Here is a 15,651-nt window from a genome sequence, read left to right as displayed (position 1 = left end):
TTTCTCAGCTAGAAAATTGTCAAAAATATTTAAAAAAATCAACATATCCAGGGACAGTAAGCATTTAGGGAGATGAGCACTCATACAGAATTAGTGGGAGAATAATTGCTACCATTTTTCTTTGTGTTTTGATAATATGTACTGAAACCAGAAAATACCAAACCTGTTGCCGTCGAGTCTATTCCAACTCATAGCGACTCTGTAGGATGGAGTAGAACTGTCCCATAAGGGTTTCCAAGGAGTGGCTGGTGGAGTCAAACTGCTGACTTTTTTGTTAGCAGCCACGGCTCTTAACCGCTGCACTACCAGGTCTGCATAGGTACTAACACTCAAAATGGGCATGCACTTCTAGGAATTTATCCTTAGCAATGTTAAGAAAATCACAAATCAATATATATGCAGAATGTTCATTGTGGCATTGTTTGTAATAGTAAAAAAACTGAAACCATCTAAATGTTCCATCATGGAAGTTTGGTTAGGTATATTATGATTCATTCATATAATAGAATATCTTACTGCTATTAAAAACTGGCATCTGAATAAGTTTTTGTTGACACAGAAAGTTTTTCATGATATAATGCTAAGTGATAAAAGCACATTAGACAACAACTTGTTTAATAATTTCATACACACACACTCACACACATGTAAACCAGATTAGTAGCTGAGGTCCCCATTGGGGTTAAACTGGCTTTAGAGCTGGTGAAACTTTAATTGGATTATCACAAACTCCAAGGCGTTTGAATGTTCAACACCTCCTCTGAGGTTTCCTTCTTCATTTTTCTGACTCTGCACTTCTGTGCTCTCATGTGCTGGTCTTATTTCATCACATAAAACCCAGTCCTTTCACCAGTTTCCACAGTAAGTTCATTCCCAGGAAGCCTTTGGGGAGTTTTTGGTGACTTTATTAAAGGTTTAAGAATCTTGGTGGTGATCTCTCAGACCCCACCATCTCAGTAGCTCCTTTAGCCTGTCTGTTGCCTGATTTCTGAGAAGCTTTGGTACTAGCCAGCTCCCGGCCCTGATGGGAGGGTGGCTTAGCTTCTTCTTTTTAGGGCATTACCTCCACAAAGAAGGCTCGCTCCCCAAAAGAATAACATTTTCTCTTTATCATAGATACGTGTATGTACATGCATGCATGCATGTGTATGTGAAATAGGTATATTTCAAAATCCAGGAAGCTATTATTCAAAAGTTAACAGTTTCTATTTTTGAATAGTAAAAACCTCAGCTACTTTTATTTTCTTCTTCATGCTTTTTTGAATTTCTTGAATTTTATAAGAATTGAATTGTGTCTCACAAAAAGATATGTTAAAGACCTAAGCCCTGTACTTGTGAATGTGAACTTGTTTGGGAAATAGGGCCTTTCTTTGAAGATATTGTCACTTAAGTCATACTGGAGTATGATGGGTTTAAATCCTAATCTTTTGTCAGCTGTGTTTTATAAAAGGGGAGAAAAGACAAGAAGAGTCACACAGAGGGAAGACAGATGTCATGTGACAACAGAGGCAGATGCATCTATAAGAAGCAAAGAGTTGCTGACAGCCACCTGAAAGCAGGAGAGAGGCATGGGACTGTTCTTCTCAAACTCCTCAGACGAAATTGACTCAGTCAATGCCACGGTTTGTACTTCTAGCCTGCAGAACAGTGAGAAAATAAATATCTACTCTTAAAAGCCACTTGGAGCCCTGGTGGTGCAGTGGTTAAGAACTATGGCTGCTAACCAAAAGATCAGCTAACCAAAAGATCAATCCACCAGCCACTCCTTGGAAACCATATGGGGCAGTTCTGCTCTGTCCTATAGGGTAGCTATGAGTTGGAATCGACTCGCTGGCAAAGGGTTTGGTTTTTTGAAAGCCACCCACTTTGCGGTGTTTTGTTATGGCAGCCCTAGGAAACTAGGACAAGCACATGCTGCTATTACAGTAAGAAAAAATAAGAACTAAATAATAGAAAAAATAGGAAAATATGATAATATAAACATATAAATATAAGAGAAAAAATAAAACTATTTTGATTTTAAACACTAGAAGCATAATACTGATGACAAAGCAGTATTTCTCTGGATCTGTCCACATCTGCTCTGAGAAACCCAGCTCCTTTAAATTCATCCAAAATTGTCTGAGGAGTGTCCACAGCATATCTCACGTGCACCCTGAAACCAGCCCCCTTTGCTGTCCTGTGTGTCTACCATTTTCCTCCTCTCCTTTTTTTTTTTTTTTTTTCCTGTGGTGATGTCCTCTGACAGTGCCATTGCAGGGAGCAGCTCTCTTAACATTGCCTATCAAAGACACTGCACTATAGCTGGTGGTCACCTGCCAGCATCTCAGCCAAGGGTGTTAAGTAAGGTCTTATCACGGCCACCATCTTCTAACTTTGCCCAAATTTACCTTTTTCTACTGAATTTTCCTTTTACAGCTACCACAGAGGGCGCCACTACCTTCCAGAGATGGTAATGACCTCTTTTCCCCTTCTTTATCTTTGGTAGAAAGGAAAGATAAAAAGAAAAAAAAACAGTCTTAATATCCAAACCAGAAATCCTAGTGGCTAGTGGTTAAGTGCTACGGCCACTTATCAAAATATCAGCAGTTCAAATCCACCAGGTGCTCCTTGGAAACTCTATGGGGCAGTTCTACCCTGTCCTAGGGGGTCACTGTGAGTCAGAATCAACTTGATGGCAACGGGTTTGGTTTGGTTTTTGGAATATCCAAACCAGTCCTGCAGTTCTCCCTCCTCCTCAGATCAAAGAGAACAAAGGACCCTTATATCCCTGCCTTCCTGGAAATCTTACTGCAAGGCCCTGTCAGGAGGCTGCCTGGAGCTGCTAAGAGAACGGCTGGACCACCCACACAGAAATGACAAGTTTCTCTTACTCCCGGTGTGTTTGTTTGGTGGAGTGGTAGGACGCCAGACAGAAGCACCCCAGGTAGACTATGGCAACTGTTCTGCCAGTTCCGGTCCATTGGAGAGGATGTATCAATATACCCTCTCAACTGCATCCCCCACAACAGCCCACCCTAGCAGTGGAAGGGTAAGTCTTTACAGTCAACCTCTACTGAGGTCGGGCAGGGGAGTACTGCAGAAACCATAAGTCACAGTCTCCTAGCATGGCCTCCGCATACAGTCAACCTCTACTGAGGTCGGGCAGGGGAGTACTGCAGAAACCATAAGTCACAGTCTCCTAGCATGGCCTCCGCATGACTTAACCTCAAGATGGTGAACACATGTTAATCTGGGGTCAGCTCTCAAAGGGCCAGTGCAGCCAAAGAGCCACAATGAATAACTGTGTTTCCAAAGAGAAAAACAGAATCTCAATATCTCTGGTCAGTTGGCTGACCACGGGCTAGATCTGGCTCACAGATGTGTTTTGTTTAGCCACTCATTATTGGCCCGCTTAGGTTTGAAATTTCTATATTAGTTGCCAATATTTAGAAACTGGAAGATTAAGGAAATGAAAACATACTTTCTTACAAAGACTTGTGTACAAATATTCACAGCAGCTTTATATGTAATTGTCAAAACCTATAAACAAACCAACTGTCCATCAACAGGTAAATGGATAAACAAATTACGGTAATGAAGCACCATCTAATGAAGGACTGTTCAGCAATAAAAATAAATGAATTATACAAGCAACAATATGATTCAACCTTGATTATTGTGCTGAGTGAAAGTGTCCAGAAAATAAAAGCATATATTGTATGATTTAATTTATACAAAATTCTAGAAAAGTCAAAGTAATATGTAGTGACAGAATGCAGATCAGTGGCTTAGGAATGGGGTGGATGGAGGCATGGATTGCCAAGTGGCACAAGAAAACTTTTGGGGCAATGGAAATGTTCTGTATCTTGTTTGTGGTGATGATTTTATGGGTATATGTGTGCATCAAAACCCATCATATTGACCACTTAAATATGTACACTTTTTTCCACATAAATTATACCTCAATAAAGTGGAAAAATAAAAAACTGAGAAGATTTATATACAAATTGATATACCTAGTTTTCCCTGAAAGTCAAAATATCTGACATCCTTTCATGTGCCAAATATCACAGGAGATAAGTAACAGCTTCTCTTTGGGTGGGACAGAACCTCTTCAGTTCAGCATAGAACTCTGCACAGGACTCTGTATTGTTCACCCAACACTCATTACATGTCCATTGCCATTCATGTAACAATTATTTACTGAGAATCTAATACTTAACAAGTGTCATTCTAGGTGCTGGGGGATACAAGGAATACAACAATGACTAAACAGGCAAAAATGCCTAATCTCCTGAAGTTTCCATTTTACTGGGGTTGGGTAAGAAGAGAGAGACATTAACCAAGATAACAAGTATGTTAGCTTGAGAGAAGTACAAAGGAAAAATAAAAAATAAAGCCAGGAAGGAGTATAGAGAATGTCAGGCATAACATGTGAGATTTGAAGCCAGGAAAGTCCTCACTGAGAGGTGACTTTTGAGAAAAAAAAAAAAAAAACTGATGGAGGTGAGGGAGTGAGCCATGCATATATCCCAGAGAAGACATTTTATCTACAGGCAACAGCCTATTCAAAAGCTCTAAGAAGAAATTGCCCAATGCCTTTGAACAATATCAAGAAGGCTAGTTTAGCTTAGAGAAAAGCAAGAGGAGATGAGATTAGAGAGATAACTGGGTACAGATAATGTGAGTCTTGTGTACTGTTGAAAGGACTTTATCATTTACTGAGTGAGATGGGAAGCCTTCAGAGATGTTGATTTTCTTATAGTAGAGCTAAGAGGAAAGGAAAATATTTTTTGTAACCATGTCATCACTCTGACCCCTGTAAACATCTGAACTTGCAATTCCTGTTATAGTTTATCTGAGTGTCATGATATATGATGAAATGTCAACTTTTCCTGCTCAGATAGGCCAAGTCAGTCATGCTGGCTGACTTTCAGGAAAATAGTCCCTTTGGTGGCCTCTGGTCTCTAGTCTTTGGAGCTTCTACTACACTACTCAGCTCTTCCACCCCTTATAATACACCTTTCCCTCCCTTGCCTCCTACTATCAGCAATCCCTAGCCTCCTCTTCACTTGGGATGTTTCCCATTTCCCCTCTGTAAAACCTCAGCTCTGGAGGCCCCATCCAGGAAACACATCCTAAGTACTCAACTGGGAGTTGCCTTATCCCAGAACCCACTTCACTGAGAGGAATATTTAAGATCCTTTGAAAAGAAAGTTCTAGGACCCTAGAATTTTACACAGCAGACATACTTCACAGGTAAACTCTGTGACTGGAACCCATACTTAAAATGAGCTTTGAGAATAAAAGAAGGAGTTGCACTTCTAAACCTAAAGCAAACTTTTATGACACTATTTCACCCAATTAGGAAAAAAAGTGAACACTCACTTAGGAAGTTTAGGGACTAGAGACTTAGCCTGGCAGAATACAATTTGAATGAAAGCAAATTAGCCCAAGATAAGTCAATCAATGTAAATTTGCTCCTAAATTAATATCCCCAGTCACAGATGACAATTCAAATTCATGTGAATAGTTGACGGCACCAGTTGATACAGTGATCTACATATATCTACCTTGTTATAGAATCTTCTGAAGCTTACGATTATTTAAAAATATTTGGACCCCGAGGAAGCATCAAAAGGGTTGAAAGATTATGGATGGAAGATAGAGTAGATGTACTTATTCCTATTATTCCGTCTAGGTATAGGTAAAATTCCTGAACATTATATAAAAGAAATATAAGAATACTCTGAAAGGTAGAAAGAAGAAGACAGACAAGCTAGGGACCCTAAAGACAAAGAGAAAAATTTTGAAAACAGATAGAAATGACATCTTACCAGTAAGGAAAAAATAATTAAGTAACAGCAGATTCCTAATCAGAACCATGGAAACCAGAAGGAAGTGGCATAACACTTTTCAAGTGTTCACAAAGATTGTCAACCCAGAATCCTATACCCTACATTAAAAGAATGGCTAAAGGAAGTTCTTAAAACAGGAAGGATATGATAAAAGAAGGAATCTTGGAACATCGGGAATGAAGAAAGAACAACAGAAAGGGTAAAAATATGGGCAAATTTAATAAAAATTTCTCCTCTTGGGTTTCTAAATTATGTTTGACAGTTGAAGCAAAAATTATACATTGTCTGATGTGGTTATCAACGTATGTAGAGGAAATATTTAAGAAAATTTTATTATAAATGGGGGAGAGTAAAGGGAATTAAAGTATCAATAGTTTTTTTTTTAAAAAAACGATTATGGATGGGCAGGGTGCTATCCCATGTTCCTTAGAATCCTATTATTTTGTGCTCTAAACCTTCATTTGTTAAAATGAAGGCTTGCGTTCTCATATAAACCACATGGGCACATTCTCCCCCATGATTTTCCATTGCCTTGATTTATTGTATACTTGAAATTGTTCTTCAAAGCCACGGACCTTAGAAACTGGAACCATAACTGGTCAGGTAGGAAGGGTTTGCAACTAACTAAAGATATGATATAATATTTAGCACTTCCTCCAAACCAAAAGTTTCCAATTATTTCAGAATTAAATTAAGCTTTTTTTTCCCTACTCTACCTCTGCCCCTTAACCGGGTGTGAGGACAATGTTATAATGTCACCAGCATGAAGTTCTCCATACATCGTGGTTGAAGATGGCGTGAAAGAATCTGACAAAGCTACATCTGAAGTACAAAATCATCTCCTTTTCTCCCTCCATCATCCCTGAGGTAAGTGAACTAATTCTTAGAGACTTGGCTTCCTTTTACATAAAAAGGGGATTATATTTACTTTGAGGATTAAACAAGTTTGGCATATGAATGTGTCTGGCGTAGAACAAAGTAAACAGTAGGTATTTCATATTAGTTTTCCTTTTTCTGTCTCAGTTTTGTGTTGAGCAGACAAATCTAAAAATCTTTAAAATGGAGTTCTGCTACATATTTTCATGTTTTCTTACAACAAATGTGAACCTGAGTATAATCCTACTATATAGATAATTTGGAGGAGAAATCAGTACAGTTTTTAATCATATTGATTCTGTCACTGAACTGTAGGGTGACTGTATACCGCATTTTTACGCAAGTAATGCACACCTTTTACATTTGTTTGCCAACCGCACCTTTCCCCTACAAGGTATTTTCATAAGCACACTATGCTAATTTTTTTCAGCAACTTGTTAAAAAATAATTGGCATAGTGGAACTTGTGAAAATACCTCACAGGGAGAGGATGCAGTTGGCAAACAAACATAGAAGGCACATGTAATTTGTGTAAAAATATGGTAATCTATTATCCAATTTGGAACATATTTGAAAGTAAGAGGGGACACTATTAATACGTTATCCCATGACATCAAGTGTAAACCAAGACTGTCATGAACAAATCAGGATGTACAGTCACAAATCAGGTATTCAGCTATGATCCAAGAGCTAAATCACAAATGCATCAGAGAAGCCAAAATTAAGATCCTAAATTCTGTTCACACGAGTTCATGCATTTTATTTATGAGAAAATTCCAGGAGCTCTTAGCAGAACCTATTTACTTTTATTTTACACTAAGTTCATCAAGATTGCTTTTTTGGTTTCTAATTCTCAAGGACATTGACTATAACAAAACATGGCTACAGATAGAAGGGAAGCAAGGAAGGCACTGTAACCATGTATAGAAGACCTAGGATCCAAAAGTACAGCAGTTTAGACGTAAGGGCAAACAGTTTCACACACCTTAATAGTCAGGAAATAGCTGTATTATAGGACAGTGCCAGCAGTCATGCTTGTAATGGTAACCTTGAGTCATTAAGGAAAATTTGACTCATGTTCACATTGTAATGTTTAAGGAGTTAGCAAAGCGTGAACTGCATTTCTGTCCAAAATGTTTATTTTGTTTTGTTTTTCCAGGAATAAATGTTTAACTGTTTGAAATAGCCAATTAGAAAATGTAATGGGCTTAAACCCAAGCTAAACCTAATTAAACTTAATTGGCTTAAAGCCAAGCTGGACCTACCCTAAGACTCAGAGCTATGTGAGCATGACCAGGAGGGCTGTGGACAAAGCCCATGGAGCTCCTTCAGAAGGAACTCCAACTGAGGAAAAGGGAGCACTTACAAGAAAAGCTGCCAGAACAGTAGTAACTGAATGAGAGAGGCATTTTTAAGAAAGTGTGATTCTTCCCATTACCTGGCCCGTTTCCTCCCTCTCCTCCTGCACTCCTTCACATTGTGCTCTGTGCCAGAGACCTGGAGAGTGGAGTTGTAACAAACATACATTGAGTGGTAGCTGAAAGCACTGTGACACCCCATGGGCCTTAGAAAGGGCTAAAGCTCCCACAGTAGTGAGTAGAATCCAAAGGCAGTGAAATAGTATGTTAACTTTGTGGTGGCCCCAGACTAATTGGATCTGAGAGACACAGATCTCAAATTCATTTGGGGATCTGGATAGCCAAGATTTTACTGTGCTTTGTAAGTGCATCTACTCTTCTTATGCTACTGTTTGCCACACTTGGAAGACTTTATACATAGATTTTTTTTTTTTTGGTGGTGATAAAAGTAATATAGTCCCACTCCCACTTGATATAAAAGTAAAATCACAGTACTTGTTGTGAAGAAAAAACTATACATACATATTCCTTTCCTTCAGGGATGTGGGCAAGTGTGGGAGGATAAAGGTAGAGCAAATAGCTTAAAGAGGAAAGAATTGTGGAGACGATAGGGTCTAAAAAACTGGTTAGAATGCTCAGAATCTATAACTGTGAATTTTTTTTTAATATTATCATCCCGATACCACTTGTATGATTGTGTGTACATGTTCAATTTTTTATATCCACTTATAGGGAAAGTTATTTGGCAAATAACATCTTTGGAGGCAGATTCTAACAAAAGTGTTATACTTTAGATGAATTTTTGTTTAAATTACTATCCTGGTACCCTGGACAAAGTTTATAAAGCTCTTATCTTTCTTGAATAAGTTATTAAAATGTTTCCCTCAGTAAACTGGCTGTCATTCAAATATTGAAAACGTAAGGATGTGTGCCCTCATGTGTCTGTCAGTTTGTTGTACTGTGGGGGCTTGCATGTTGCTGTGATGCTGGAAGCTGTGACACCGGTATTCAGATACCAGCAGGGTCACCCATGGAGGACAGGTTTCAGCTGAGCTTCCAGACTAACACAGGCTAGGAAGAAGGACCCGGCAGTCTACTTCTGAAAAGCATTGGTGAAAAACAAGGCTCCAGGAATTGATGGAATATCAACTGAGATGTTTCAACAAACAGATGCAGCGCTGGAGGTGCTCACTCATCTATGCCAAGAAATATGGAAGACAGCTTCCTGGCCAACTGACTCAAAGAGATCCATATTTATACCTATTCCCAAGAAAGGTGATCCAACCAAAAGTGGAAATTATAGAACAATATCATTAATATCACACTCAAGCAAAATTTTGCTGAAGGTCATTCAAAAACAGCTGCAGCAGTACATCAACAGGGAACTGCCAGAAATTCAGACTGGTTTCAGAAGAGGACGTGGAACCAGGGATACTATTGCTGATGTTGTCAGATGGATCCTGGCTGAAAGCAGAGAATACCAGAAGGATGTTTACCTGTGTTTTATTGACTTTGCAAAGACATTCGACTGTGTGGATCATAGCAAATTATGGATAACATTGCGAAAAATGGGTATTCCAGAACACTTAATTGTGCTCATGAGGAACCTTTACATAGATCAAGAGGCAATTGTTTGGACAGAACAAGGGGATACTGATTAGCTTAAAGTCAGGAAAGGTGTGCATCAGGGTTGTATTCTTTCACCATACCTATTCAATCTGTATGCTGAGCAAATAATCTGAGAAGCTGGACTATATGAAGAAGAATGGGGCATCAGGATTGGAGGAAGACTCATTAACAACCTATGCTATGCAGATGACACAACCTTGCTTGCTGAAAGTGAAAAGGACTTGAAGCACTCACTAATGAAGATCAAAGACCACAGCCTTCAATATGGATTGCACCTCAATATAAAGAAAATGAAAATCATCACAACTGGACCAATGAGCAACATCATGATAAATGGAGAAAATGTTGAAGTTGTGGAAGGATTTCATTTTACTTGGATCCACAATCAACAGCCATGGAAGCAGCAGTCAAGAGATCAAAAGACACGTTGCATCGAGTAAATCTGCTGCAAAGGACCTCTTTAAAGTGTTGAAGAGCAAAGATGTCACCTTGAAGACTAAGGTGCGCCTGACCCAAAAAAAAAATTTTTTTAAGCCATGGTATTTTCAATCGCATCATATGCATGTGAAAGCTTGACAATGAATAAGGAAGACCAAAGAAGAATTGACGTCTTTGAATTGTGGTGCTGGCGAAGAATATTGAATATACCATGGACTGCCAAAAGAATGAACAAATCTGTCTTAGAAGAAGTACATCCAGAATGCTCCTTAGAAGCAAGGATGGCAAGACTGCATCTTACATACTTTGGACATGTTATCAGGAGGGATCAGTCCCTGGAGAAGGACATCATCTTGGCAAAGTACAGGGTCAGTGGAAAAGAGGAAGACCCTCAATGAGGTGGATTGACACAGTGGGTGCAACAATGAGCTCAGGCATAACAATTGTACAGATGGCGCAGGACCAGGCAGTGTTTTGTTCTGCTGTGCATAGGGTCGCTATGAGTCAGAACCGACTTGACAGCACCTAACAACAACAGGGATATGTGTTATGCGTATGTGCGTGTACTCATGCTGACTCTGGGATTAATTTTAAATATATGAGACTGATTTGACATATAACTGGTTTATTTTGAATAATCAAGAGATTTTTAAATAAAGTATGTTTTACCATTAAAAATAGCAATGCCTAATGTTGGAGTTTGAGGGAAACCTGAAAATGAGTGGGTGGGTTGAAAATGATACCGCTTTTCTCCTTGAGTTCTGAAATAAGATCAAACAAAAGGACAGATATGAAACCCAAATATTCACCATTACTACTGATAAACTACTGATTTTATTTTCCAATATAAAACCTATATTGTTTTAGCAAACTTTCTGATACTGGAATCAGAATTAGACAGACCTTTCCTCCCAGCAGCGCTGGGCAGGGCTGTCCTCTTCACATAGACGACGGGGGCGCATGTTCTCTTTTGGGCAGCTCATTCTAGAAAGGAAGCAAACTGAAGAGTCTGTGCTATGCGTGCTCATTTTCTCCTTCAAACTCATGGATTTGATAAGTGAGCAGGTGGAGAAATATTACCTGACAAATTTCCTCCTTGTAGAAGGAAGCATCAGCTGTGCTCCCCCAAAATATGCACTAGTTTTGTATTCTCTTAACCATTAACCCAGGGGTGTGGTTGCCCTTTAGAGGGAAAAAATCAGAAATCTGTCGGTATAGTCCTGTGCTCCCCCTACATGGATGCTTCTTCACCATTATCATTTATCCCTTTGAATATCATCCTGGGACCACAGAGAAGCAGTTTGGTTTTTGCCCCCTGAAGGCTTTTTTTTTTTTCTTTTTACATTTTATTGTGTTTTAGGTGAAAGTTTACACAGCAAATTAGGTTCCCATTTAACAATTTTTATAAAAATTGTTCTGTGACATTGGTCACAATTTTTACAATGTGTCGGCATTCTCATTATTTCCATTCTCGTTCGTTCTGCTTCCATTGCTCTAGCTTCCCTGCCCTTCTTTGCTTTTGGGTAAATGTTGACCATTCGGTCTCACAGAGTTGATTGTTTAAGGGAGCACCTTACTCACAAGCAATATTGTTATTTTATAAGCCAATCTATTATTTGGCTGAAAGAGTAACCTCTGGGGGTGGCTTCAGGGCTATAGTCTTGGGGGTTCCTCTAGTCTCTAATCGGTCTAGCAACTCTGGTCTTTTTTAGAAACTTGAATTTCATTCTACATTTTTCTCGCATTCTACCTAGTACTACCTATTGTGTCACTGGTCAGAACGGTCAGTAGTGGTAGCCGGACGGCATTTAGTTCTTCTGGTCTCAGGCTAAAGAGGCCATGATTTGTGTGGACTATTAGTCCTGTGGACTAGTTTCTTCTGAGCCTTTGGTTTCCTTCATTCTCTTTTGCTCCAGACAAGTAGAGACCAATAGTTGTATCTTGGATGGCTGCTTGCAAGCTTTTGAGACCCCAGATGCTACTCACCAAACTAGGATGTAGAACATTATCTTTACAAGCTTTGTTATGCCAATTGGCTGTTTTCCCACAAGACTATGATCCTAAGCCTTTTAACTGAGTAAACCAATCCCAAAAGGTGTTGGTATGTGCTTTATTATACATATGAATATATATGTAGCACATTCAAACATGTATATATCTATGCCTACAAATACACCTATGCATGCTTGCACATGTACTCACATATGCCTTCCTATAGACATATAGGCATACATATCTACCTATATAATCACACATGTATTTTTGTTTGTTATCACTGTTGTCGCAAAATTGTATATGTTATATACAGCATTTACCAAAATTTTCCCTTATTCTTGCACATTTCTTTTTGTCTTCATTTACTTTTGTCAAGTTGTGTAGACTTCACCATATTGGGTATTGCCTTTTCCATCACCAAATTAACAAGGGTCTGTTATCTAGAAAGTGGCTCCCCCTCCCTCCCCCTCCTATCCCTACTAACCATCAAAGAACATTGCTTTCCGTGTATGTCTACCTATTCTTGACTTTTTATAAAAGTGAGACCGTAAATATGTGAAGGCTCTTAAATGAGGCAGAACATTAAGTTCAAGAACACTCTGAACGCAATTCCAAAAGTTTACCTCCTATTTTGTTTCCCATTCCAAATCCTGAGCAGCCTCATCATCTAATGTAGCTTATTAAAGATTCCCAATGAGAGCAAATGACAACATTAAGATGGCCCAAGAGAAAATTGTCAACATAAAAATATAAATATAAATTCCTCTTCGTTATATAACTACCAAAGAACAACAGAAGTTCACAAATTAAGCCCAGCCTACAAGGTAAATCTAAAGGCAACATGGTCCAAAGGACTTAAAGGACCAGAGTCAATTTCCCTTGTCCTTGAGTGTTAAAGTTCAAAGTCATTGAAATCCAAAATTTACCATCCTCAATTTCTTATCTTGTTCAGTTTTGTTAGAGGGATTCTCATCATGGGTAAAGTTGTGATTGTTTTTTTCAGCAGCTTTTTAGGCTATAGCTCCGTTTATCATGATAAATGGAGAAAAGATTGAGGCTGTCAAGGATTTCATTTTACTTGGATACACACTCAACACCCGTGGAAGCAGCAGTCAAGAAATCAAAAGACGCATTGTATTGGGCAAATCGGCTGCAAAAGACCTGTTTAAAGTGTTGAAAAGCTAAGACGTTGTGTTGAGGACTAAGGTGTGTCTGACCCAAGCCATGGTGTTTTCAGTCACCTCATATGCATGCGAAAGCTGGACGATGAATAAGGAAGACCGAAGAAGAATTGACGTCTTCGAATTACAGTTTTGGTGAAGAATACTGAATATACCGTGGACAGCCAAAAGAACAAACAAATCTGTCTTGGGAGAAGTACAACCAGAATGCTCCTATAATCAAGGATGGCAAGAGTAAGTCTCATATACTCTGGACATGTTATCAGAAGGGATCAGTCCCTGGAAAAGGACATCATGCTTGGTAAAGAAGAGGGTCAGCAAAATAGAGGAGGACCCTCAACGAGATGGATTGACACAGTGGCTGCAACAGTGGGCTCAAGCATAACAACGATTGGGAGGACGGCACAGGACCAGGCAGTGTTTCGTTCTGTTGTACATAGTAGTTTAGGCAGTGTTTTACTGGATTAAGTATAGTTGTAGGAATTGGTATTATTTAATGCCAAGTCCTCCATGAACTATTCTTATAAAATCCAAAAAGTTAATTAACAGGACATACAAGACTATCATAGCACTGCCCCACATCTAACAAATTAAAAAAATAACACCATCCCCAGTCCCTAATGCAGCTAGCCCCCCCCCAAAATTATATTCCCAGAACCCAGAAAGAGTTGGCAAAAAAACATAGCAGAGACTCACTGGTGTTGGGAGGTGGAGGATACCTTCTTGGTTTGATCTGCACCAGTGTGCTAGAGTCTGTGCCAGTTGTCCAGAGTCCATGACCTGTGGACTTAAAATCAGTTGGGAAATATCTGTTGGCAAGAGATTATTTTTGGAACTATTAATTTACCAGATTGGGAAAGAAATCCACCTAGCCATACCGTCTCCTCTCAGAAAAGGCATTTAAGATATGTAGAAATTTGACATAGTGGCATTCCTCAGTTACTAGGTCTCATTTTGAGGGGCCTTTTTTTCTATCTAGTATATTCAAAACTCCCTAAATTTACATTTTCCCTTTGAGCCCCATGTTTCTATTGTTGTTAGGTGCTGTTGAATCGGTTCTGATTCATAGGGGCCAGAACAAATACACAACAGAACAAAGCATTCCCTAGTCCTGAGCCATCCTCACTATTATTGCTATGTTTGAGTCCTTTCTGGCAGCCACCGTATCAATCCATCTCATTGAGGGTTTTCCTCTTTTTTGCTGATGCTCTACTTTACCAAGTGTTATGGATTGAATTTTGGCCTCCAAAATGTGTGTCAATTTAGCTAGGCCGTGATTCCCAGTATTGTGTGATTATCCACCATTTTGTCATCTGATGTGATTTTCCTGTGTGTTGTAAATCCTACCTGTTCAATGTTAATGAGGTGGGATTAGAGGCAGTTATGCTAATCAAGCAGGACTCAATCTACAATATTAGGTTGTATCTTGAGTCAGTATCTTCTGAGATATAAAAGAGAGAAGTGAGCAGAGAGAAAGGGGGACCTCCTACCATAAAGAACGAAGAACCAGGAAGGGAGCATGTCCTTTGGAGCCAGGGTCCCTGCACTGAGAAGCTCCTAGACCAGGGGAAGATTCATGACAAAGACCTTCCACCCAAGCTGAGAGAGACAGAAAGCCTTCCCCTGGAGCTGGCACTCCAAATTCAGACTTCTAGCCTCCTAAACTGTGAGAGAATAAATTTGTCTTTGTTAAAGCTATCCACTTGTGGTATTTCTGTTATAGAAACACTAAATAACTAAGACACCAAGCATGATATCCTTTTCCAGGGACTGTTCCCTCCTAATAACATGTCCAAAGTTCATAAGAAGAAGCCTTGCCATCCTTGCTACTAATGAGCACTGTGGCTGTACTTCTTCCAAGACTGATTTGTTCATTCTTCTGGCAGTCCATGGTATATTTACTATTCCTTGCCAACACTATAATTCAAAGGCACTGATTCTTCTTTGGTCTTCCTTATTCATTGTCCAGCTTCCACGTGTGTATGAGGTGATTGAAAGTACCATATCTTAAGTCAGGCGCACCTTAGTCCTCAAAGTGACATCTTTGCTTTTTAACACCTTAAAGAAGTCTTCTGCAGAAGATTTGCCCAATGTAATACGTGTTTGATTTCTTGACTGCTGCTTCCATGGGTGTTGATTATGAATCCAAGTAAAATGAAATCCTTGACAACTTCAATATTTTCTCCATTTATCATGATGTTGCCTCTTAGTCCTGTTGTGAGAATTTTTGTTTTCTTTATGTGGAGGCGTAATCTGTACTGAACGCTGCAGCCTTTGATCTTCATCAGTAAGCACTTCAAGCCCTCTTCACTTTCAGCAAGCAAGGTCGTGTCAT

The sequence above is a fragment of the Elephas maximus genome, chromosome 2, assembly GCF_024166365.1.
Source record: "Elephas maximus indicus isolate mEleMax1 chromosome 2, mEleMax1 primary haplotype, whole genome shotgun sequence".
Taxonomy (NCBI): domain Eukaryota; kingdom Metazoa; phylum Chordata; class Mammalia; order Proboscidea; family Elephantidae; genus Elephas; species Elephas maximus.
The sequence above is the reverse complement of the archived record's forward strand: the minus strand, read 5'-3'. Positions refer to the sequence as shown.